General features: G+C 37.9%; 1 long non-coding RNA gene across 1 annotated transcript in view; it reads left to right on the top strand.

Moving 5' to 3' along the window:
* Positions 1 to 24,473, top strand: part of LOC121079070 — a 68,345-nt gene extending 43,872 nt beyond the window's left edge. Inside the window, exons 5-13 of the long non-coding RNA XR_005824854.1 lie at positions 1,301 to 1,403; positions 3,818 to 3,892; positions 5,475 to 5,592; positions 5,888 to 6,034; positions 11,344 to 11,432; positions 17,141 to 17,282; positions 18,230 to 18,361; positions 19,126 to 19,222; positions 19,835 to 24,473. This is a non-coding gene — a long non-coding RNA (uncharacterized LOC121079070). The remainder of the gene's footprint in view (positions 1 to 1,300; positions 1,404 to 3,817; positions 3,893 to 5,474; positions 5,593 to 5,887; positions 6,035 to 11,343; positions 11,433 to 17,140; positions 17,283 to 18,229; positions 18,362 to 19,125; positions 19,223 to 19,834) is intronic.
* The last annotated feature ends 922 nt before the right edge of the window (positions 24,474 to 25,395 follow it).

Below are 25,395 nucleotides of genomic sequence, written 5' to 3'. Positions count from 1 at the left end.
ATTCACCCAGTCAAAAAGTATGACCAAAGTTATCCCTCTTCCAACGTTTTGCTCTAAACCAGAAAAGGTATTTTTTGGCAGACCTGTTACCTCGTAGATGTGCTTTTCCTTTTCCCTCTTAGCCAGGCTTGGCTTCTCCTGCCCTTGTTTCTCCAGTGTACAACTGCTGCAGTTCTGTTTCCTGTACCTCTGCCTCACCAGGTGCCCTCTCTGCATCAGTTTCAAGTAGTGTGCAAAGATGATGGAGATGGTGCAAGAGAGCTCCAAAACTTTCATACCTTCAGTATTATCTGATGCCTTTCTGGCCAGTAAGTCTACCTGATTTGTGAATATCCAGCAGGCATTATATCCTTCACAGCAGGTATGGTATATGTATTCTTAAATTTTCCACTGTAAAACATAATACTGTAGCCAGAGAATGATCACATACACTGTATCATGACCTAGGTCTAGGTTTTGTATCCCCAGTTTTCTGAAAGTAGTAGGTAGGAGTCACAGAAGAAATTCTAGTCTCAGCCCTACAGGGTGTTAATCAAAGGTTTCCATGTGGACCCTTGTCTTATTTCTCCAATTTGTATCCCTGTTACCATGCCCTCCACTAACCCGAACTGAATCTTCCCTAACAAAAAGGCCCTTTCTCAACAAGATTAAAAGCAGAATACTTTAAGTAATTTAGAATACAAATGTGCAATGAAATATCAGCCTGGGTGATGCTATGAGAAGGAAGAGTGTACAGTATGCTTTATGTGCTTTTAGCTGTTCTACCCTACACTGCAACATGTGCACCCACTCTTGTAACCTTTACCGCTGTGCAAAGATGATCTGTCATTTCTACAAAATATATATATACACACTTACACTGATGCAGCTTTGAATCCTTACTGCCCTCTAGAGAAATTCTGCTAGAAAAGCTCAAACTGACCGAGTCAGCAAAAAATAATTGCAGTCCTAATCTTAATGAAACCAGCTGCGTACAGTGTCTGTAACAAGATCTGTAGACACAGAAATGCACCTAAAAGACCCTTTTCCCAAGCCTCTTACTGTCACTTGGAGTTGTGGCCAGAGTTGAGCACACTTACCCCATTCACTGCATAGGATAGTTCAGCAAAAACCCAACTTTCTGTTATCCATGGGTTTAAGTGAAAAAGAAACTAAAAGATTTTTTTTAGTGAAATTACAAGGGCAAAAGCTACCTTATGTTCTCACCACCACCAAGGGAAGCTTAAATTATTTAAACTACACATCTGTAACTATACGATTTTACTATGTCATTCTCACACTTCCATCCCATGTTAAACAGGCAAGCCCAGTGGCAGTGGATGAAAACAGCAGTGACTGAGCACGGAGTCGCGCTGCAAGGCTTGAGCAAGCTCTCTCAAAGAAGCTGAACACCTCCTGCATGGGTAAGTGAGGTTGTAGAGGTAAACTGACCACATGCACTTATAATTGCAGTCCCAAGAACATCTTTTGATAAGGCATAATTCTGTAAAATCAAAGTATCAGAAGACACGGCAAAAGGTATGTATTTTACCATGCCATGAGAATATTATTTCATCTAGTTGGGCCAACACAGGCAAAACAGGAATCACAATGCTAGCAGTGAGTGATAGCACAGAGCAGCTAAGAATATATTCAGCAAACTGAGATCCTATTTTCACACTGACAAAAAAAAAAAAAAAAAAAAGAGAGAGAGAGAGAGAGAAAATGTAAAGTGTGTGTCTGTATGTGTATCTTTTTTCCAAAACAGCTGAATCCCACTATCCTGCAGAATTTTATTCATTTAACAGGCTGTCAGTGCAAGTTCCTTTACATAGCTCTGCCTTTTCATGCCTAATGGGGTTTGCCCTGTACCAGACAAAGCCTATTAAACATGGCAGAGAAACAGATGATTTTAGAGGCTACTGGAAGCAGTGTTGACTGCCCTCTAATGGCATGTGTGCCATGAACACACTCCTGAGCTCCCCGGGGACTCCTGCCAGGATGCCAGCATGTTACAGATGTTTTCTCAGGGCGGCTCTGTCCCAGGGTTCCTGGTATTCGCTGCAAGAGAACTGTTCGTATCCAGAGCAAAAATGAAAATTTTGTATCATGCATTCAGTTTTTCAGGCCATGACGGCAGAATAGAGTTAGAAAACACAGCCCAAAAGCAATGTCAGCACAGAGCAGACGTACAGTCAAGGAGGCCAACGAACTAAAGGACTTGCTTACTTGCAAACAAAAATTGTTCGGTGTGTGAGTACCAAGCACTGTGCCTTGCAGCTAATCTGTCAAGGGAAAACTTTAAATACTGACTAGTGTCAGCATTTCAATTCTTTTGATTCTAGGGGGGAAATTCAAAAGGTTTATAGGTTGAGATCAAGTTAAAACGCCTAACTGAATGTATGCTGAGTCAGAAGTTTGTAACTGTTTACCCATCCGGTTTGCACGTGTGCAAATATCATAGCACATAGGTATGAGTTGGGCATTTAGTCTGTAAGTCTATTGAATAATTGTAAAAGCAACTGTATGTACAGAAGAAAATCACACACACCCCAAGCCTGTGAGTGCAAGCCAAGTAAGAAGCATCACTCAGAGACACAAAAAAAAAATAGTGACTATTGTTATTGTTGTTTTGTTACAATAGCACTAAGGGATTCAGCGTGCCTCTCTCTACAGTCAGATTCTCTTATACTCTAAATAAATCAGGGCAGAAAAGGAAGTTAAGGCTTCAGTAGTAAATTACTCTGCCCACTCTCTAAGCAGCTCTGTAACAGTGCTTCAAACTGAACCCAGATCTTTGAATCTCAGGTTTTCCTTTATTCACCGGACTTTTAATGTCCTTTCACGTTCTTTGTTTTTTATAATGTTTTACTCACCATGCTGTTTTAAATCTGTGAATCAGGGAGTGAAGAAGAAGCAGAATTATTTTTCATTTCTAGAAAAGATTATTCAAATTTTTCAGAGATTTGAAAAAAAATCTGCTCAGGAAAAAAAAAAAAATCTTTGCTCTCAGGCAAAGATGCAGTCAAAATTTTACTTTATCCGAAGTATATCTTATTCCATATTTTTGTTTATTGGCATTTGTATTGATTCTTTCTCCTCTTCTCCACTGAGTAACCCAGAGGTCTGCAAAGGATGAATTGAGGCTTTGAGCTAACAGACAATTTTAGTAATATTTTTATTTATTTAACCAGTATATTTGCTCTGAAGTGAAGGTTTATTTGCTCTCTGAATAGTGAACATCATTCTGACTTTGTTATTGCTGCTTAAAAATCATTTCTGAAGATCCTGTGCACAGGGAAATGTTTCCCCCAGTGTGTTGATGTTCTGCAGGTGAGTATTGGTACAGAGACCGAATAAGTGCTAGTTCAGAAAGCAAAATTACCATTCCCAAAATGTGTCCTGCTTGTACAAATTAAGTTCGTATGCTCAGGTGTAAGAAGACATTCTCCAGGGCTACACTTAGCTGCACAGGCAGGAGGTTTGATGGTGCACACAGGAATGGTCCAGGGCTATCTGGCTCCACTTAGAAGGAAATTGATGCCAAGGGGGGAAGAGGACACAATGCCTCTGTGCCTTCATCACTGGCAAATGGCATTCCCAAACATCAGTTTTCAAATTGATCACAATTATTCACCTGCGATTTGGCCAATGCAAGCGTGCAATGGGGAATTGTAAAAGTTGGTGGCTGCTGTTGAATTAAATGTGATGTGGAAGTATTGCCTAGTTCCCACCTACCCAACCAGAACTTCTGGACAGTGTTTTGCTGTGCTGGAAAAAGTATTCCAAATATTCTGATATCTAATTTATTTTCCTCTCTCTATTTGGCCTGTGGAAGGAGAACCTATGGCAGAGGAATTTTAAACAAGCAACCAACATCATGGAGGCATCTGAACTCTCATCTCCACCACTGGTGAGTGTCTTAGCTACTTGTGGTCCTGAGGTTTATTTTGCTTTTTACCAGAAAATCTACTTGAAACTCAACAAGTCTTCCTGACAAACATTTATTCAAAACTGACACATTTCCACACAATAAATTGTTTTAAATAATCAGCAATTTCCAATGAATACCTGTTAAGGCAAAAAATAAAAAATAAAAATACCCAGATAGCTCTATTAATTGACCTATTCCTGCACTGCTAGCAATAACTATGCACATGCTCAGCTCATTAAAAGGACCAACTGTCCACAGAGGAGCTTTGGTCTGATACCACTGTCTGTCAGCAATCCATTCTCTACTACGCCATTCCATCAATAGTCACTGTTGGTTTTAAAATACTTTCTCATCTTTTCATTATTAAATTTTCATCTTTTCCTAAAACCCTTCTAACCTGATTAATAAGGAAAACAGCAGTCTGGTAACTTGTTTGCAAATCAGATAACTTTTTCCGTGGCAATTCCTACTGCTCTTAAAACAGCAGGACACTCCTCCATTGGTTTCCCAGCATAGCTGAATTTCTGATTAATCTTATCACTGGCATGTTTCAAACAAATGTTTGTGTTTATGTCAGACACAGACTAAATTGGATACTTCAAGGTGATGTCCAAAAAAGGCAACTTTTCTTCATGACAGTTGTCAGTCACGTTATTCAAAACATCTTAATAGTATAAGACTTCTCGCACAAAAATGTAACATGCTGATAATATCCCTTCCCTTCTTTTCTATCTTTGTCTCTCCCCACTATTATAATTCTGTCCTCTAGCTTTTTCCTCTGCTGAGCTTTCAGACACCTTCCTAATCAACATTAGACAGGGTGGGTAAATGGGTGGCACCAGCACGGGTAAAAGGCTGTATTGTAATTTCAGGGACTCTACAATCATCCTCATGAGTGACGGCACAACCCAAGCAGCAAATAGAGCTCACTCACTCTGGGGAAAAACTATTTGATTTTAGATATAAATGTATTTATATTTATGTGCATATGTTTGTACATGTCAAATATTAATTTCTTTTATTCTAATTTTTTTTCTCATTTGCATCTGTCCCAGTGCCTCATCATTCTGGGGCTGGGGTGGCTTTGCACAAGCCTTGCCTTTGAGGTGCCACAGAGCAGCATTACCCCAGTGCAGAAACTGTGCCTCCAAAAGGCCCAATTCTCACTCTGTTCATTCTTGTCAAGGGCAACTGGCATGGTTTGGTATGATTCTGTCACACTGCACACCAACCAGTCACCTCTGTGAAGTATTTGGATAGATGTTTCCAGGTGCAGAGGAGTCAGCCTGAGTGTGCCAAGCTGAACAGATGTGCCAAGGGGTCTTAAACCCCTTGCCATGTATGCACAAGGAGGTTTCCTGCAAGTACCTCGTGCAGATGAGAGCAAATTTGGGAGCACACCCTGATCCAGGCAAGGATCCCATAGAGGTGCTGTCAGAGCCTAGACATTTTAATGTGACACAAACAACCTCAGACTATTAGCCCCTATAATTTGTAATGCTTGTAACAAATCTTTTCATTCCTTTTGATCTGTATATGAGATCCTTTTTGTCCTTAACAGAGAAAGAACCACCTTGCTTCCCTCAAAGCTGTACTGGAGGCCACCAGGTTAATTCCATGCTATATGCATGGATGAAAAGGAGGATAAGAAGAAAGAGCAGGTCATGAAGTGGCAAAGGGTGAGAAGCCCGGCTTTAAACACTTTATGGGAAATTGTAAAACTTCTAAACAATTTAATAGATTAACTTCCCCTTCCAGTGGCATCAGTAAAACTGAATTATCATCCTCACTTTTAACTGATGCCTAGACCCAATACTCATCCATCAGGGATCATTTAGTGATAAAGCAATCAATCCTGCCATGGTGCAGAGGGGACAAACTGCAAGATACCATCACCAAATATCCTTTCCACCCCAAAGCATTCTGTGAGTCTTTGTCAATGAAAGTGCATTTGTCTAGTCTTATCTGTTGCAGTATACGTGGAATACAAAGGAAGAAAGTAAAATATGCATTTGATGTACATGTGCACATGCCAGATTTACAATCAACCCAAGGAGGACTGCCTTTTTCCCAGGAACTGAACACAACACCTGAAAACCAACAACTGCACCACTACCTCAGGTACCAAATTAAAAGAAATTAAAGCAAACATGAACCTGCCCTAAGATAATGCTATGACATATGAATAACTGGAGAAAACAATGAGAAATAATGTTTAGGGAAAAAAAGTTTGTCATACCCTTGTTCTAGGAAGTCTTCTGTGACTTAAGCCAGAATCTCTAACATAGTGGTCATCTTTTCATCATCACAGTACGCAAATATACTTCCCTTTTAATATTCATGACTCCTCACAAGTAACAGCTTTGTTTATTGATGTTTCTTTTTCAGATATATTAAAGATTTATATGTGTATTAAGATGATTACAGATCAGAAAGAATTGGTAAAAGTTACAAAACTTTAATTATCTTAATAGACAATTGGATTTTATTAAAGTATGCATATTGTGTACAACTGTCCTTTGAAGAAATAACCTACAAGTAATTTTTTTTAATAGAAATATCCCCACTTTGGGTAAGAAATTGTCCATTTCCACTGCAAAACAGATAGATTTTTTAGCAAAAGGAAATTGTGTTTGAAAGAAACCTATAATAATTTATTTTCTAAAACAGAAAGACATGTTTAATTTTCCTGCTAAATGTAATAAAATTTCTATATGATTTTGCTATAGGGTAAAAAAATTGAGTAAGTCTATTTGTCAGCCAGATATGAACTTTACTAAGGCTGAACTCCTTGGACCTTTTGTGAATGATAATGTGGCTACTGGAGCAAGATTAAACCTTTACCTACAGCTGCCTAGGAGTTAAGATTTTCATCAACAAACACGTTCAGGCTAAATTAAGAGGTTCAGTATAGCAGAGTTCTTCAAAGGCTTTGTAGTTGTTCAACTCCAATTAAAAGTCAATTGAATTGGACACTTAATTCCCATTTGTGCCTATGAAAATCTCTCCTCTATAATGTACTGTGTTACAATTCTAGGCTGAAATGCAGGTACACAGAAATGTATAGAGAACACAAGGCATGTCCTTATTTTAAGGAATAAAGAAAATAATATCTATTATATCAAATCCTCAGTATTTACAATATTTAACAAAGAATAACAACTTAGTAGTACATAAATAACAGGAAAGAAAAAAATATATATTTCTATTTGTGTATGTGATCTATCGCTCAAGTAGCCATATGATTTTATGTCTAGAAAAATTGTTTTATATTCTTTATCAAAGCAGTGAACTATCTAGCCCTAAGTAGCATGTGTAAGACAGACAGTAGAATCCAGACCTGCTGGTGACACATAACTGAATATCTTTTTAAGGGAATTAACGGGGGCAGCAACTGTAGTGGGGCTCAGAAGTGATGACAATAGAAAATTCTTCAGGGAAGATAGTCTGACTCTGCAAAAAGTTACTGACATATGTAGGACAGTAGAAACAGCCCAAGAGCAAATACAAATCCTATCTGAAGATCATGTGGTGAAATGTATCAGAAGGAATTACGGGAGATGAAAATGCAAAGGTAAAATGCAACACAGAATTGTATGCCTCCTGCTGCAGAGAAAACTGACATATCACATAAATGTGGTCTGAAAGAAGCAAGCAGTGCCAGAACTACAGGAGACATTATAAAGGTCAAAACCTGATATTCAGTCTCAAATACTTTTGAATTTACATGTGAGTCAAGCCCAAGTGACCAGACCAAAACCCACCCTGGAGGATTTGATTTGGAGACAGATTCAAACATGGAGGGACTTTATTTCATGCTTCTGACTTGGATGTGACTGAAAACTCCCAGCAGCAGCCACTCCCAGCAAGTTTCTGTGATTCGCGGCTGAAACACTGCAAGAAATGTTCCTGAAGTTTCAATTCCCCAGACTAGTCTTGAGCAGACCAACCTGACAGTTTGTGCACCTAGAGAGGATTATAGCAATCCTAATTCAAATTTCAGGCTTGTAAATCAGTTAAAGCCTGAAAAAAAAAAAAAAGAAAAAAGAAAAAAAAAAAGAAGTCAGGTGGCTACTGTACTGTTCTCATCATCCTCCTCTGTTACTGAGTAGCATTGGTGTCAACTGCCATGTCTGCCAAAGATCTGCTAATAGGAAACGACCCGCTAGGACAGCTGGGTCTTCTTTGGCTCTCTCCATCCTGACTGTGCTCATGTAAGTTTCTGAAGGTTACTTCTTGAGTGGTTTTGTGTGGTTTTATTGAACCTGCAGATAAACTGTCTTTAAAGAGACTGTCCAGGCTCTGAGAACAAAACAGTAATTATAAGGAAAATGAATTGCATCCGCATCCTTGAGGTGTGACCCTGTTGAGCACCATTTGGTCAGCAGCAGTCTCAGACGCTAACAGCATGAATAAGAAGTCAGCCCCACTGTCTGAAGAATTATTCCTGCAAGCTTGAAGTCTAGTTTTAGACCTGGCAGTGTCAAGCAATAAAAACCTTCTGCTATCAGTATGCTGCTCGCTCATTTTATAGAGGACGCTAACCAACACTTCTCTGTAGAGCAAATACACGAAGCATTTCCTAGTCCTGCTAACCAGTCACTGGCTGATACGGATTTCTGCCAAGAATTTGTTAACAATGTAAAGCAAGCTGGAGAAGCATAAGCGTTCCCAGTAATGTAAAGTACGGCATAATATACATGCATTTTCTCTTGGCAAACAGAAAGGCACAGACCTATAAGCAAATAAGTGAAAACCTCACAATAAACACAAATGGGGCAAAGAGAAGCATGCGAAGATAAGGAAAATTACTTCTCCAGAAAATCAGACAAGAACCTGGTTGTCATGTTCCTTGGTTGTGGGTGTTTGTTACCTGGGGGAAGCCTGGATGCTCACCCAAGGCAACGCAAACTTAATCCAGGGGCCTGTGGATCTCAGGGCCTATCCCCATTGTGCTGCACTATGACTGCACTTTCTCCAAAAAGAGCGAGGCAGGAGGAATGTGAAGAGAAGACATGGAGCCTGCAGAGACCCTGCAGGAGCCTCCTACAGCTCCTGGGCTTGTTCCAGCTCTGCGCTGCCAAAGGCAGGCCTGTGTGTCAAACACCCAGTTTATATCCAGCCGATTTTAATTGTTGTTGTCACCAAAGTGTGAGCAGTATCTATATGCATAGGCTGTCATAAAATCTTACTCCAATATATCTTTCTGCAGGCATCTTGTTTCTTAAATAGTTCCCCTGGCCCCCGTGCAACCCTTCCTGAGATCGACTTTTCAATATTTTTAACAGTATTAGAACTGACTTCTTGCCTCTGTGCATACAAATGATTGTAACTATCCTTGTTTATCACTGCGACAGATATGTGCACTAATTAGATATTCTTTTATATATGCAACCATATCCCAACTCTTGAAAACCAGAGCCTCCATTAAGCTCGCCAGAATGGCTTCTTCCTTTCAGAGCACCCTGCATCCTGCCGCTAGGAAATGGTGATGCTGAATGAATGTTGGTCAAGAAAGCCACAATAAAACAAGCTTTTGAAGTGTGATGATTACTAAATATGAGGTAAAACTTACAACTAAGACAAGGAACATTGGGCAGGAGGCAACACGTCGGTGCCCACCACACTAACGACCTCTGTGCTGTCTGGGCACAATTAAGAGAGCCAAAAAGGCTCGGGGCTGAGAAGCCTGACTGGCCCCTCAGGACCAGGCGCACGACCACAAGGTTGAAACTCGCAGCAGCTACCACACCACTGGCAGGGAGCTTGTCCCTGCTCGCCTGTGTGGGGGGAAGCTGCAGCCTGTATTTGCCCCACACATTCTGGCAGCAGAAGTGAAAAACGATGAGAATGATTAAAGGCCTTCCAAGAGAAATGTTAGGCTGGTATTTCTCCATGCCAGGCAAGTTCATGCACTTGAGACTTGATGCACTTTGCAAGAAAGCAATGGAGTGATCCTCACCAAGTGCTCCAGACACTCAAAGGTTTTGGGATCCCACCATAAAAACCTGTGAGGCACTTCCATGCACACATTGCTCCTAAATGAAATATTTCACTGCCTTCAGTGTGAGCAATGGGTTGGGAATATGGCCACTTGGCTTCCAGGACACTGGTATGATTTTGTACTCAGAAGAAATGTGCTTCACCGACCTGTTGGGATGACTTGGAGCCTCCACCACGAGCAGGTGATGGCACCAATATGGACCAAAGTTTGCGCAAACTTGTATGTGAAAGCAAAAGGTACAGAGAAATAGTAGTATTGAAAGAGGACTTGGGATAGCAGATACAGCAACTGGTATTCATTCGCTTTTCAAGCAGAGAACCCACAAAAAATTTCTGCTTCTTGAAGCTGATGGGAATGATGCTGAGCCTTTAGGAACACAGTGTAGAGCGGGGGCACTAATATTTCCTGGGTAGCCCCTGAGAAATGGAAATGATTTTTGGGAACTGATCAGGATCAACAAATATTAAGAGATGTAAATTTGCAAAACACCTTAGGGGCATTTTCTATATGTTTACTACTCATAATCAACTGTAGATTTCCATAAGCACTTTGTTTCTCTTCAATTAAATAAGAGCCAACTTTTTCAAAGTGCTTCATATATCCCACCCTGCTGTGATACCATTGCTGAGCTGTTCTGGGAATCTGGCTCCAAGGGTGTGTAGTGAGTACTTGGAAAATATAGCTCATTCAGATCTGGCAGGCTGATTTTGAAATAATATCTGGAAATCCACTTGCAACATTCGTAATAACTATCCATTTGCATATACAAAAGCTGACTTTTGGCATGAATATAATTTTCTTATACCTTTCCTTTGAAAAGCTGATCCCGATTGTCTAGACAAGTCAAAACTCTCATTTGTGCTTAATATTTTATAATTTATTATTTTCCTTTCCTTTCTGATTAATTTGGAAATGTCCTTTAGTAAGATCTAGCGATAGGAGGATATAGTTTTATAGGCTCCTCTCATAATCCCACTGCTCTGGTCATACATATTCTTGGAGTTTGCTCTAAGGCTTACACATGCAAGGTCAGCCTCGTAAATCTAATCCTACCTATTGCCATGCACTTTTTGATATCCACAGTTCATCTGAATACACACTTATATGCATTTGCTTTTTATTTCTTCCTACACTTTTTTCAATAGTAACGTTGTAAATGTTTAAACAGGTGAACATTGTAGAGCTAAAAAAATTTTAATCGTGCCATGTATTTGTTAAGTACAGATACCACGGCAAGACACTGAGACACCTTTAGAAAGGTCTACCTCTCTTTTTCTCTCTTTTTCTTACTCAAAATACGGCTTTTACAAATATGACATCTTAAAATTAAAATGTTTGTTCTGAAAGTAATAGCCAAGATCATAGAATATTTATGTGATCATTAATATTTGAATTTTGAATAATGCATACTTATATATTTCCACAGAAGAATGCAATGTGTGTTTTATACCAAAGTCATATTATTTTCCCTGTAACAAGTACAGAAGCAGCTTTATTTGCATTACTCACTCGCAGGTATGTAATATCAGATTACACCGTTAATTCTCTTTGTTTCCTGGAAATATCTATGTCAGACTTTTTTACTTTGCACACAGGAGGTCCATATTTTAAAAAGTCTATTTTAAATGTAGAAAAGTTCTGTGCACTTAGCTGATAATTTTGAAGCATTGCAGTTGCTTCTTTTCTCATTCCTTCTATTCCATTTTTTGCTAATTGTATCTGCTTCTTACTAAAAGTTTGTCTCTGGGAAATCTAAACCGTATTCTACTACTTCATCAGTAATGGTACATCTCTGTGCAAGGACACACAGCTGCATATCAAATAGCACTTCCATGCTCTGCCATTCACCATCACTCTTCAGGATGCTGATGAATGTGCTGACAGACAAAGGCTAATTGGCAGACTGTACGGAGTCAGTTTTTGATGACACAGTAGAAATAACAGGAGACGGAGCAGGTAACAAAGAAAGTTTAGAGGGAATAATAAGAGAGATAGACAGAGAGCATTTCATGCAAGGAGAGCATGCAGTCTGAAATACAGCAGGAGGGAACTGAAGAACCCCAGAAAAGCACAAAAGCATGAAAAAGCGAAAAGGTAAAGGGAGCTAACTCTGCACTTACTGCTGTTACAACAGAGACAGAGAAATACTCTGATATGAAACTAGGTTTGGCATTGCACTTTCAAAACTGTGATCTGGTTCACTGAAATGTTTGCTAAGGGTTCATGAACCTACTAAGCAAATGTGAACCCATTTTCGTAACAGTCTGGACTTGATATGTATTTTGTATTTCAAATTGTGGGCTCGATATGTAGCAGTTTCACCTGATTTTCACCTTGAGATTTGGGTGCAGGCACAGTAGTTACAAATGCAAACATTCATTAAAATATTTTTCTGGACTTTCATTGGCAAGCATAATTACGGTGCGTGATTTATAAGCACAAATGTGCTCATGATTTTTCTGAAGCTACTTGTGAACGGGCAGTTCTGAGAGGGTGGACATGGAGTTCATTTGAACACAGTCCAGCTTTTACACTCTTTGATGCTGGAGCTGTCTCTTACTCTGGATTTCTACAGCACAAAACTCCAGGACAGCTGATGGGGTCTTTGAGCCCAACCATAAAACTAAAAACCTGAGGAAGGAATCCTGTGCAAATACCACCTGAGAAAGATGTTGCAAAATAAAACAAATCCACTAAATCGTCCACAGACAGTTCTTCTTTAATTGCAACTGATTGGTGAAGGATTTCCTATACTTAACTCTGTAATTAAAAGAAGATTGACAATCTCTAGTGCATTCTTCCATTAGAAACCTTGTATGTATTTCCAAAGCTGAATTTTTAGCCTTTAGAAAATGAGTTTGAAATATTGGCTAACATAAATCACCTTTTATCCACTACTCTCAGCAAAGCTGCACAAGTTGAGGACACGGACCTGTATTTCTAAATCTGTTATATGCATAAGTGCCTACTAGCAGGAGCGTGGGGAGGGTTTACATGCTCGGTCAACTAATGGATGTAGCTGACTGAAGAAGAACATGTGCATTTGAATTAGTTGAGCCTGTAGCTGAAATCTTTTGCCTTGGTTTCTGAAGGGAGGCAGAGTGCTTGGCATCTCCTTCCCCAGCATAATCCCATTGAGCCAAGCAGACTGTGGCCAGACAAAGCGTCTGCACTGCTGACTGCGCGCTTCCATCAAGGATTTAGACATCTCCCTGATCTAAACTCCAGTTGTAAATAATTGCAGGTGAAATATGCACCCTTAATTATTGTTTTCCTCACACACACAAAAAAAAATGTTGGCATTTGATCCTTTCTTTCTTTTTTATCATAAAGCACAAACATGAGAAATATACCATCACGTGCTGCTCTGTGCACAGAGACATTTTATCCTTTAAGCCTCAAAAGAAATATCAGGCCCAAGTAAATGACCTAATTACTGTGTCTCCACTCGGTGCGTCCCAGGTCAGTGTGCAGATTTATGTATAAAGGCAATAGCAGCTTTGGGAAATAATCTTTTGATTATAAAGCAGCCATATACATGTTCTCTTGTGTGCAAATGTGTGCCACTCACCAAAATGTAATCACACAGTCTTGCTGATTAGGTATCTGAAGGGATGGGGAATATATGTATCTTTAAGAGGGATTTTTTAAGCTATTTCTCTCCTAAATCACAGGGAACATCAAGTCAGTGGGAGTTAGCCTCTTAAAATCTGGCCCTTGCATCATGCATAGATATTTTTCTCAAGAACATATTCCAGAGGTAGCTGAATAATGCTCTCTGATAAATGTAGCAAATATAATCCATGCATTTACTTTTATTTTCCAGTGTCCATAATTTTCAAGTTTATTGTTCAAAAATGAGCATTTACTACTGCATTGAGGTAACTAAGAAGTCATGTCTTTTTCTCTTCTCTTGGCATATGAATCGGCTTTCTAAAAATTCACTGTAGTAATCACAAAATGCTGCTGCAAAGAATTACTTGATAAAACCTTTTGAGATTTCAGCCTACCTCGTCCCTTTGTTTCATAACTAGAAGGAGTATAATGAATGCAAAAACTCAGTGAATAGAGCTCAGCAGGGCCTACTTTTTTCTCATGACTCCTGTGATTATAATAATTTGATTTTATAGGTGTCTATCCTAAGACCCCAGCTAGGGAGCAATCTTTACTGAGTCATGAACTTTCACATCATTAAATCTCTCCACATTTATTTTAAACATATCAAAAGTGTCAAATAACTTTAGATGTACTAAATTTTATTTGCATTGGGTAAAATGAAGTTTAGCCACTTGGGAAAATAAATGAAATAGTTTCCTTAGCACTCAGGAAGGCAGTTAGGCTCTCAAGTCTGCAATTCCTCCCAAACGGCAGTGCAGCACATCTCCTGTATAGGCCAGGACACATGTTTACAAGGACAGGAATCTGAGTAATTTCCTACCAGTCTGAAGGGAATATTAAACTCTTCTGTCAGTTGGATGTATATTATTTATGTTCCTTTTTTTTATTATTGTTGTTGTTGTTGATTTCAAAAAATATTTCTTTGTTGGTTCAACGCTGACTCCCGATAGAAAGTGATGAAATGCCCAATATGTTAAAAAACCTTATCACTAAATCAGACGCAGAACTATAAATTTTGGCTTTTGAAACTGAACTGACTGTTGAGGATCATTTTGCTCCTGAAATATTACAGCAGTGATCAATTTGCTGTAAAATTAAGCAGTTTAGCTCTGCAATCTATAGATGGAAAACATGTTGTTCTTGAGCAAAGTTTATGCCCTGCCCAAGGGATAAATTAAATTTTATGGGTAAGACATGCATTATTATATGCTTATCTGTTTAACATATCATTCTTTTCCACATCAGTATTATAAATATTTTTAATCATACATTTGATCTCTTGTGCATATAGTGATATGGTAATTCCCCCTGCCCCCCTCAAAAAATATGACCAAACACAGTTAATTCATCACAGAACAGGGGAGAATATTCTAATCTTCCTAAGAAATATCCTGAAGATTGAGGCAAAGGCACTTAAAATTGGGGCTACTTTGCAATCATTCAGTGGAATAAAATTTTCCTGAAGGAAGGGGTGGATCTACATTACCCTTTTTTATTATGGTTATTATTGAATATTTATAATATAAGTCTCTAATCAAAACTGGGGGCAGCAGTCTAAGACAATTCACCTTAAAAAGTTAGGGAAAGCCATCAAATACATGATGTTAATAACCTCGTTAACTGGTTTTAGACTTTCTGCTGGTTTTCTTTGAATTGTCTAAACTGAAATCAAAGCTCTCAAACTGACTGTCAGCCCAGCTTTCAGCCACTGGGCAATTCCTCTTAGAAGTTCCAACAGAAATTGATCTTCCGAAGGAAAGAGAAAGAAGAGTGAGAAGTTGTGAACTCCTTGCCTTTCATATACAAGACAGCACAGCAAAGACACTTACGGTGTTTGTAGGAAAAGGAGAATGGGGAGACCTGATACAGTGGCAAATAAAATCTTAGGTATAATCAGCCGCTCAGCGTTTACAATATGGTCACTATAGTGCTCAAATTAGAAGCAGAGGAACTCCACTTACCCATATTTTATCAGCTACATAATAGAATATATTAAAAAAAAAGAAGTGAAGGCGGACAAGCTGGGTCAGTCATCTTCAGTATTTTTATTTTTTTTTACTTCTGTTAAAGGATATTAAAGAGGATAGAATCAAACCACCTATTACTAGTTAATTCATTTGGTCAGTTTGACTGGGAAGAATACACAGCAAAGACATCTTAATTTAGATATTTGCTCACCAAATGCCTTCAGCGTCTGTTGTCCCTACTTGATGCTGTGCCTTGTGAATACTCCATGTCATACATGTGGAATCTCTCCCCATATGCAGTTTTGAGTTGAGATACATGCAGATTCCACTAATTTCATTTGGAACTGTGTGGATTAATTCTTTACACAGCTTTGAAAATCTAAAGCGTGGGTCCTTGTAACATCACCTTCATGGTTGACAGCCCTTTTCTGCTCTCATCGCCCACTTGCTTCCTTTCAGTCATACAGATCATCAGTCTTGTAGTTTTGGTGACATGGGTATCACTGACATATTATTTCTAGTCATCTTAATCTGCACTTGTTTCTTACTTTTTCTTTTCCATAGCATGTGCTCCCAGGATTTTTTCTAACCTGACATAAATGTTTTAAACGTGTACATTTTAGCCCATATTTTAGGCTGTCTCTAATATTTTTCCATGTGAATAACCTTTTCACATTTTTATGGAAAGAGAAATTTAAGGTGAATATCTTAACAAACAAAAACGGGAAAAAACGCACCTTTCTTCAAGGTGAGATCTATTCCACTGTGGAGGAAGAGCTGGATGATAAACTGTAGGGGACAATTTTGCCTTGTCAGGAAGATGAACATGGTGGAAGTAACTTGCCTTACTGGCATGCTGTGAGGATTAATCAGTTAATGTTTTATAGTCCTTGGAAGTTGTAGAGAGCTATGCAAGTGCTAAATATTATTATTTTATCGTATCCTCACACTTTATATTCAAAAGTGAGCCACTTTGAGGAGACAATGCAAATGTGTCGCTTATTATCCCTGTTCTCAATCACTGCAAGGTATTTCTGCAACATACATGCTTCTCAAGAGTATGCTGCTGAAATGTAATTACTGCCGGCGTATAGATGGGCTGCCTTCTCAGGCTTTTTGGTAAACTTTAATCCTGCTTTTTATAAAATCACTTCTTAAATATAGCTCTCTGGGGCAGGCACTGTCTCTATGATCTGTGTTTGTACAGCTCGGTGGGATCTTGATCTGTGACTCAGTGTCCTGGATACTAGCACACAAAAATAAAACAAAAATATACAAAAATGTTTACTCACTGAGCAGAAGCTTTATCAAGCAAAAGATTAAAGTCCGAAACATAATAAAGTCAAAATGAATACCATGCTCCAAGAGATTATAACTAGTCTTTGTGAGGGGTGTAGAGCTGATATGAAATTATATTGTGAAAACTGACTTGTAACAAATTTAAGAGCACAGTCATCGTGCATTTGGACTTTAAGTACAATCACAATGATTATAGGTAAACAGAAACTATTTTAAAAATGAGCACACAATAAAAGTAGTGTTCTCTAGATAAGCACTCTGATGGCAAATACCTGGGGTAAATGTAAGTGAATAACATTCTTTTACTATGAGGTGATGTGACTGTTTTCTACATTGAAGATCTAGAGAAGAGAACACTGAAATGCTAGAAAGACTTCTGAGAAGACGAAAGAGGAAGACAGTCGGTGTGTTCTGGCACGGAAAGAGGCTCTTCAACTTGTCTACAAGAAGCATCTCTATTTGGAAGACGACTATAGACCAGGTAAGATGAACACACATATACATATATGAAAAATGTGTTTTTTTGTAAGTAATTTCTCTAAAATATTTTGTAACTGGAAAAAAAAAAAAAAAAAAAGACAATGTTGAGTCTCTGCTTGCTAATTAAATAGACTTAAAGAGAATGACATTGATTAAACATGCCAGATCCACTCAGATCTTTTAAATCTCAATGTCAAGCCTGAAGATAGGAGGATAGCATGAGCCACCCTAAATGAAATGACACCTGAGACTATGGACCTGAGAAATATGAGGCATCAGCAGACTCCAGACATACTACCCATATGAGATGGGGTTTCTGTACTACCTTACAAAATAAATATCTATTATAAATTTACACCACATAATGTAGTAATTTCTCATTTGTAAAAGCCTTCCTACATGACCTATTCAGTCTTCAAATTCCTGAGGTACATGTGTTATGCACTGTGGGCAAGCATGAATTATTGCACCAGGATATTGATAAGGACTTCAGTCCCATGCATTGAAATCAATGATAATTTGCCGTCTTCTTCACTGAAAACTGGAATGAGTGCTCAAATGGGACAGAGAAATACCCTTATACTCCTCCTCATCTCTTGGAGAAGAATGAGACAAAGGAGGTGGTTCCAGGACTCCAATATCTCACACAACTCAACTACACTTGATTATTATTTGCTTCTCACAACCTGAAAAGGAACCTACTCCCAGATTTGTCTGTCTCAACCCCGCTGAAGCTGAATACTTTCATACATATGTATGGATAGCTTAAGTTTTTATGAGCATAATTTGGGCTTTTCAAAATAGTGACACAATAACAAAGCAAAATTGAGACATGCATGTAATTTGAATACTGATTTGGTTTTATCTCTTCCTGTTGCTGGCACTTTTGATGCTGCTCTTTTCCATTCCATCTCCTTTCTGTTCTTATTTCCCAATGAATGGAATTAGTCGTGAGTGCACTTGCTGCTTCCACCAAGTGAATATCAAACCTGAGAAAATGTGTATCTGTGACCTCCCTAAGAGTTTTGGACAGTTACCCATTTGCTGCTACCTCTCTGAGTTTTCTACTGACTACTTAAGGTGTGTTCCTGATCCTCTTCTCAAATAGGAAAATGAGCACTGTCAGATGGCTATCACCACGTTTCTTGGCATTTTCAGCACTATAAGCCCTGATTTTTATTTACAGCTATGCAGCATTTCAAGGAGGTTGTTGCAAAGGATGCCTTCTGCTTGTATTTCAGGTCAAATACCCTCAGTAAGCTGTATGCATCAATTTGCAGACTCAGGGCAGTGCTCCCCACGCTGCCTTAGAGTGAACAGAAGGCACTCAACCAGCCATTTACTGTTTCACAGTATTCAGGTTCATGTCTGCCTTTGCTGCTGGATTATGTTGCAAGTGCAGAGTTCTTAAAGGGTCTTCTATAGTAGAGAATTAGGTCTAATGAAGCTCTGCCATGTCTCCTCACCCTTTCTTGGCGTGTACAAGTAACAGGCAAAAACCCCAGACCTATCACATTTGTGTTAAAGTACAGAGGCTTCTCACAAGCAGCTGCAGCTAGATTTGAACAGTTTAATGTTGTGGAGAATTTGGTCCTAAAAATTATTCATAGAAAGTACTCAGTGAATAATTTCAAAGAGAAAATTAAAAAGTGCTCAGGGGCAATCTATGAAGAACAGAAAAAGGGGGTTAAATTCACCTAATAAATTATTTGCAGACTGAATAATTCATAGAAAATATGGGACACGTTTAGAAGGGCTTGATTCAGTGTGTCAGCCTACTCTGCAAAGTGCAGATACCTCAGAAATTGCATTTTCTAAGGCATCATTTTGGTATGTTACCACAGCTGAATTTCCATCTGGAATCAGACGAGTGCTTCAAGTTTCGTGTACCTGATGGCAGCCAGTACTTGATGTTGGAGGGAAATCTGCAATGAAAGTCTTGTAAGTGGTTTATTCCATCACAATCTAATAAGAACTTCTTTGCATTGGGCAGAAACTAGAATACGGGTTTCTTCATAACTGTATTTCCAACCTGGCAGATATTTCTGCATGTTTCAGAATTTCCGAATTTGAACAGAGATTTGCTCACTTGTTTAAAGTTAAGCAGATAATATAGATCATGTGCAAGACTACACGTGTATCATTTACTAATTGCCTTATCACTTGAAGAATTGCTACATCCTGGACAGGCAAACTTAAAATTACTCACATGTAAATGTAAATGAACATCTAAGCCAATTTTGAAAGCTGTTAAACACTTGGCTTCATCTTGTGGCAATGAGTTAAGTTCAGCAAAAACACTAAGATTTTTTAATGTTAAATAAAATTTTCAAAATGCACATAAAAATAGGCTAAAGTATGTTCAAAACAATTGAAAGCCCAGCATTTTAATACATCAAGTAGGTAACAAAAGAAGCATATGTGACTCTGTAAACAGATATTTTAAAATAAATTTAGTAATAGACTTTTTAAACTCCCAAATCACTGTCAGAGCATATATATGTTAAAAGACCTATAAATATATTTTAAAACAATCTATTTTCCTTTCACTAGCTGCCAAGATCTCCATTAGGAGGTTTGTGTTTCCTCCCAACATTAAAGAATATCTCTAACATCTGTAGCAATGAACGGTGAGGAGTGTCAGTTCTGCTTCTGAAACAAGCAATGCCACCATTTGAAGGAGGAAAAATGTGGAATAATGAATATGCCTTCTGCGAGCAGTCTGTTGTGTAACAGAAGATGTGCAAAGCCTCTTGCTGGGTTTGTTTTCCTGAGTTTGTTCTATACACCTCTAAAGAGTGCAGTCAATTATGCAAAATTTGGTCAGTGGGAAAAGTATTGCCCAGAGAGGCTAAACCCAAATATAAAGTGCCAGAGAGCACAAAGCAAGAATGCTGGTTGATGTGTCCTTAGGTATCAGGAAGGAGAGAAACCCATCACATTAAAACAGAGAGCCAATCCCTGCCTAACTGCAGCAGCCATGACTTGAAAGAACACCTTTTTTTTTTTTTTTTTTTTTTCTTTTTTACCATGAATATTCCCAGAAAAAAATGGAGAGAGAGAAAGAGGAAGGTTGTGTTTGCTGGGGATTCAGGAGGTTCATGTTCCCTGTTCTTTTCCACAGTTGCTTTCTGTGTTACTTCGGTCCCTCTGTGCTTCATTTCCCCATCAGTGGACGAAAACAACATCATTTTCTGATGTTTTAATAGCCATCAATAAACAGGTGGATATATTAATGATTGCAAAGTGCTCAGACATTATAATAAAAGGGAGGTATGTACAACTATTGGTGAGTAATAAAAATAATGTCTGCAGGAACTTTACTGGAACCACAGAACAGAGGGCTACAGATCCTGTTATAATCCGATGGGCAATATTTTATCATTGTAAATATCTTTTAAAAGAAAGTCCCCATGTCTAATCTATAACCAAGAAATGTAATAGGATCTGCAGAATTTACGAAGCAAGGACTATTCACAAATACTTCCGAGCAAAGTGACCTCACCCGATTTCAAGAAAAAAATGCAAACAATTCATGCTAGGTGTTTTCAACTGTGTAAACAATGCCTAACATTCTGAGACAAAGCCAAGAGCTCCTCACTTTTTCTAAAATTGCACAGGTCTTTTTTGGCATAAAGTTTTATACAAATATTTCAGGTTTTCCCAAATTTTATGTGGAAAATTTCTTGCAATCATGCATGGAAACGTATCTTAATCTAGTTGAGAGGTCCCAACACTTCTGCAAGTAACAATGAAAACAGACTTTAGTGACATTCTAGCTTTAAAATAACTAAAATTATAAAACAAATTTTTGACAAAGTTTCCAAAATCTTTGGGTGCACTTTAATCTCAGAATTATATTACCCAGCTGTACTTCCATGTGCAAGTGTGTAATTCATAAAGATATAGGGGTATTCAAAGGATTATATTTGCCAAAATTTTTTAGAACCTGATTCCTAATCCTCATGTGTCAAAGACAAAGACTGAAAACCTCAATGGTTAAAAAGAAAGATAATATACTGCTTGCTACTCAACCTGAACTACAATGGAAGGGGGAAAAATCAGTGTTAATCTTGCTAGTCAAACCTTAATCAATTTTATATTTTGCTTAGCTTTTCCTTTTTCAGCATGTATATAATTTTATATATAATATATGCATGGTTTTACATTTATTATCTGTATGCGTGCTCACCCCAAAACATTAATTCATCCTTAATTTTTTTGGTTAAAGTTACACCCTTAATGTTATTTTAACATAGGGCTTTTTTGTAATGTAATGATATTTAATTTGCATTAGCACAAGTGACATACAATAGATCATGCTATTATCATGATTGATATCAGATGAACTGGCATAAATTCAACATTATAAATTGAGCCTATAAATGAAACTATTATTTTACAGGAATTACTGTAGTAGAAAGGCTAAGGACCCTCAAGTCAACCTTAGTCAAACCCACTCTTTAGAGTTTTATATTTTATGCCTGCAATAAATGCTTTTGTGAAAGCCCATAACCTGAAAAAAAAAAAAGTCATTGGAAGTCTATTAATTATAATAATACTATCCAAAAAGCTGTGAGGGCTTATTTTTGTGACATCACTCTTTGATTTCTTACTGCCTTAAATTATCCCTTTGTTGGCTGGGTGAGGGTAACAGTCATACTTTTGTCATTAAATATAAGGAGTTTTAAAGCCTGATCCACCTTAGCTCTAATTGATATTGCTTTCATTTGGCAGATAGTGACCTGATTTATAATTTAAATATGCATCATTATATGCACCTCTTCTGTATAATGAAAAAGCGAAGTTACTCTCATCTTTTCCTGCAATGTTAACATCAAGGAAAAGTATCTTTCTTTTTTCCCTTTTATACTCGGAGCCTAATTGAAAACTGTTCATTGAATTTCAACATGATAGAAAAGTCTTTTTATCTCTCAATTTGTCCATTAGCTATTATAATTGAAGTATCTGCTACACAGCTGAATTGATATTGTTCTTGTTTAAATTCTGGATTTCTCTAAATCTTCTATGAGGCATCAACTAAAAAAATATGGGTTAGGAGACATTAGCTAACAATATTGCCTAAATGGGACATTAGACTAGCACTCCACATGTGTAAAGCTACAGAAAGTAGGAAGTCATCTAATTTTACTGGAGAACGTGTTGCATAATAATCTTAACAGCATGACCATAAGGTTTGCTAATTGCCACATCTGTTTAACAGCTGTCAGATGTTTGCCATATGCTGCCATCAATATTACAACAGAGTACATTACAGGGAGTTTTATTGTGTTCGACTGTTATTTATTTGCCACAGACATTACTACAGCCAGTGACGTCTATTTATGTTAGATCACTAATTATATTTTAAAAGCTGCACGCAAAATCCATGTTTTTCAGCTTCCTTAGACCCTATTTCTGATGATGTAACTAATATTTTTTCCTTACAGATCTCTGAACTGATTTATAAATTTCTCTCTTCTTATGGTAAATAATTCTTCAGTAAAATAACTTATTTATGCTGTTTTTGAAGGGTGTTTGTTTCTAAATCCAAGTTATGTTTTAATGGTGATGTTTGTAAGAACTCAAAAATGAATTTCTTTTTCAAAGAGCCCACTTCATCCCATGCTTTTTTCACCAGTACACAGGTCAGGGATGAAAGACAATTCAGTGCTTACAGCTCAGGAGTCTGGGTACCCTAACTCTAGACCCAATCCCACCATGGACTCATTATATGATTTTGAGTCATCATACAACTTTAATTCTGGTTTGTCTGTCTGTAAGCTAAATACCTGCTGTACAGCTGTAACATCAGAACTCATCCATTAGATGTCTAAAAAGTAAAAGGTGATAAAGGAGTATTACCACGAAAGCATAAAAATAGGGTTGATCTTCACTGTTCTTTTAAACACTCTTTCATGTTTTTTTTAAATGACCTTTCAACTGGTCCGTGCATTACTTTTTTGTTACATGTAGCTGCTACAGCAATGAAATAGGAAGCAGAGATTGACAAAGTGCAGACTAGGCAAAATATGCATGATGTGATTTAATATGAGTTGATAGGTGTCACTGATCTCTATTATAAATAGACTGTGTGAATTCCATATGATGTATTATTTATCTATTGTAGATGCCTTTTTGTTTCATTAATAAAGCTGGAAATCAGACGTATACATTTCCAATGATGAGTTTTTGGCAATAAAAGGCATTGTGGTATTTGTCTGCAATTGCTCAATTATTTTGATGATTTTCTGCTTATTTATGTATAAATGATTAATGCTTGAGATGTTTGTTCAAGATTATTCTGATTTTAGCTCATTTGTCCAGCTGAATTCTTTTTTTCTTCTCTAGTGAAAGAAGATTATTGTAGTGTAAGAACTTCCACTTTGACCTGAATTATAGCTCCTTTGAAACGTTGCACCAGAGTACGCAATGTAGGTCCTCTTACTTAAGTTTGTGAGATCGGATAACTCCAACAAATCTCACATTAACGAGTTTTCAGTTTAAATCTGCTTCAAAGCAGAAACTCTTATACTCTTGTTCTACCTACAGTTAAAAATGTTCCCCTGGTATGTCTGTGCTTGAGAAAGTTAAGAACATACAATGCTGCTTATATAAGTAGGAAAGAAGACAAAGTTTCCAAAATTCTGAAGGGAGCAGTAAGCAGCAGCTAGCGCCTTCTGTTTACTCTTTCTAAAGATGCGAAAGCAAAGATATCCTTGAAGACATTAAAGGGCAAAGAGTTTAAAATAAAAGGCAAAACTGCGGGTTATAACTGTGGGAGCCACATTATCAAGCCTCCAAGCCCTCTGAGATGGGCGAGGATGATGGGGGTTCACTGAAGGAGGGCAATGGGGCTGTGTGCTCAGCAAGCATATGCCTTGAGGAGAAGTAGGTGCTCAGTTCCCATGAGAAATCAAACTGCCTTACAAGAACGCCTCCATCAGTAATCTAAAATTTGTCTGCCTTCTGCATTTGATCTCCTTATTTTCTTCTTATATGCCTTTTTAATGCTGTTTGTAGCCATTTCAATTATGTGATTTCCTTATCTGTATACCATAGAGAATACTGTACAAGACTTTATAAACAGCTACTAAGTTTATCTGCCTGTCATTTGGTTTTCATTATGCGAGATAACAATCTTTCTCATATCTTATAAGAAGATATAATGTGATTGTTTCTAAACGGGAAGGGGAAAAAAGTCTAGTCTGCATTATCCTTAGCCTCATAGTATTTTTAATGTTAGTGGTGTCAGCACAATTTCCAACATTTTTCCTTGCTGTGGTCCAGGAAGAATTATCTCTCTAGTTTTTTTGTGTTTGCTGCTATCTGCTCTTTTTCCCCATTTTAGACACAGTGAGTTTCTTATCTGGAGTGTGGTTATGTGGCCATGGATTTGCCTATATTCAGTCTGATCATTCCTAGCTGTTTCTTGGGGCTGATGCACTGAAGGGAAGGATGAGAGGCAATTGTCAACAGCTCACTGTATTAAATATGGATAGATATTATTCATGTAATTTGACAGTTCTTGACTTTCAGCTGTATAATGACAGTGAAATGGTAGGAATTTCAGCAGCCGAACTTCTGTCTTACTTCAAGATAAGCTTATCAACTGTAGCCTGAATCCATTCAACTCTTAAGCAGATCAAAACTCATGTCATGCTGAACTGCTGTACTGATTGCCGCTTCCTACTATTGCTTTACACGTCCATATGGTCTTAGTTGTTTGCCATCTTACAGTTATTTTGCGAGGTTTTTAGGAGACAGACTGTCTCTTGTATTTGTTCAGCACCTTGTACAGCGAAGCCATGGATCCTGCTTGATGCCACCAAATGCTTGTGTAACACAAATACTATGTAATGAAGTGATAATAGGTAATGGTCAGCACTTATGTTTTCTTCTCTCTTCACCAGTTGTGTGCTTGAACTACAAAGAGTAGTTGCTTTATTTGGTTTCCCATTTAACGTGGAAAACCACCCTGAGGTTTATCTTGTGCTGTTTATCCCAGAGATTCAGCTGGATCTCTGAACAACATGTAGAAATCATGCATTTCATTCACCATTCATGCACTCCCACCACTGCAGCATGGTGTGGCAGCTGCAGACTAAACAATG

This window comes from Cygnus olor, chromosome 16 (assembly GCF_009769625.2).
Source record: "Cygnus olor isolate bCygOlo1 chromosome 16, bCygOlo1.pri.v2, whole genome shotgun sequence".
Taxonomy (NCBI): Eukaryota; Metazoa; Chordata; class Aves; order Anseriformes; family Anatidae; genus Cygnus; species Cygnus olor.
The sequence above is the reverse complement of the archived record's forward strand: the minus strand, read 5'-3'. Positions and strand labels throughout refer to the sequence as shown.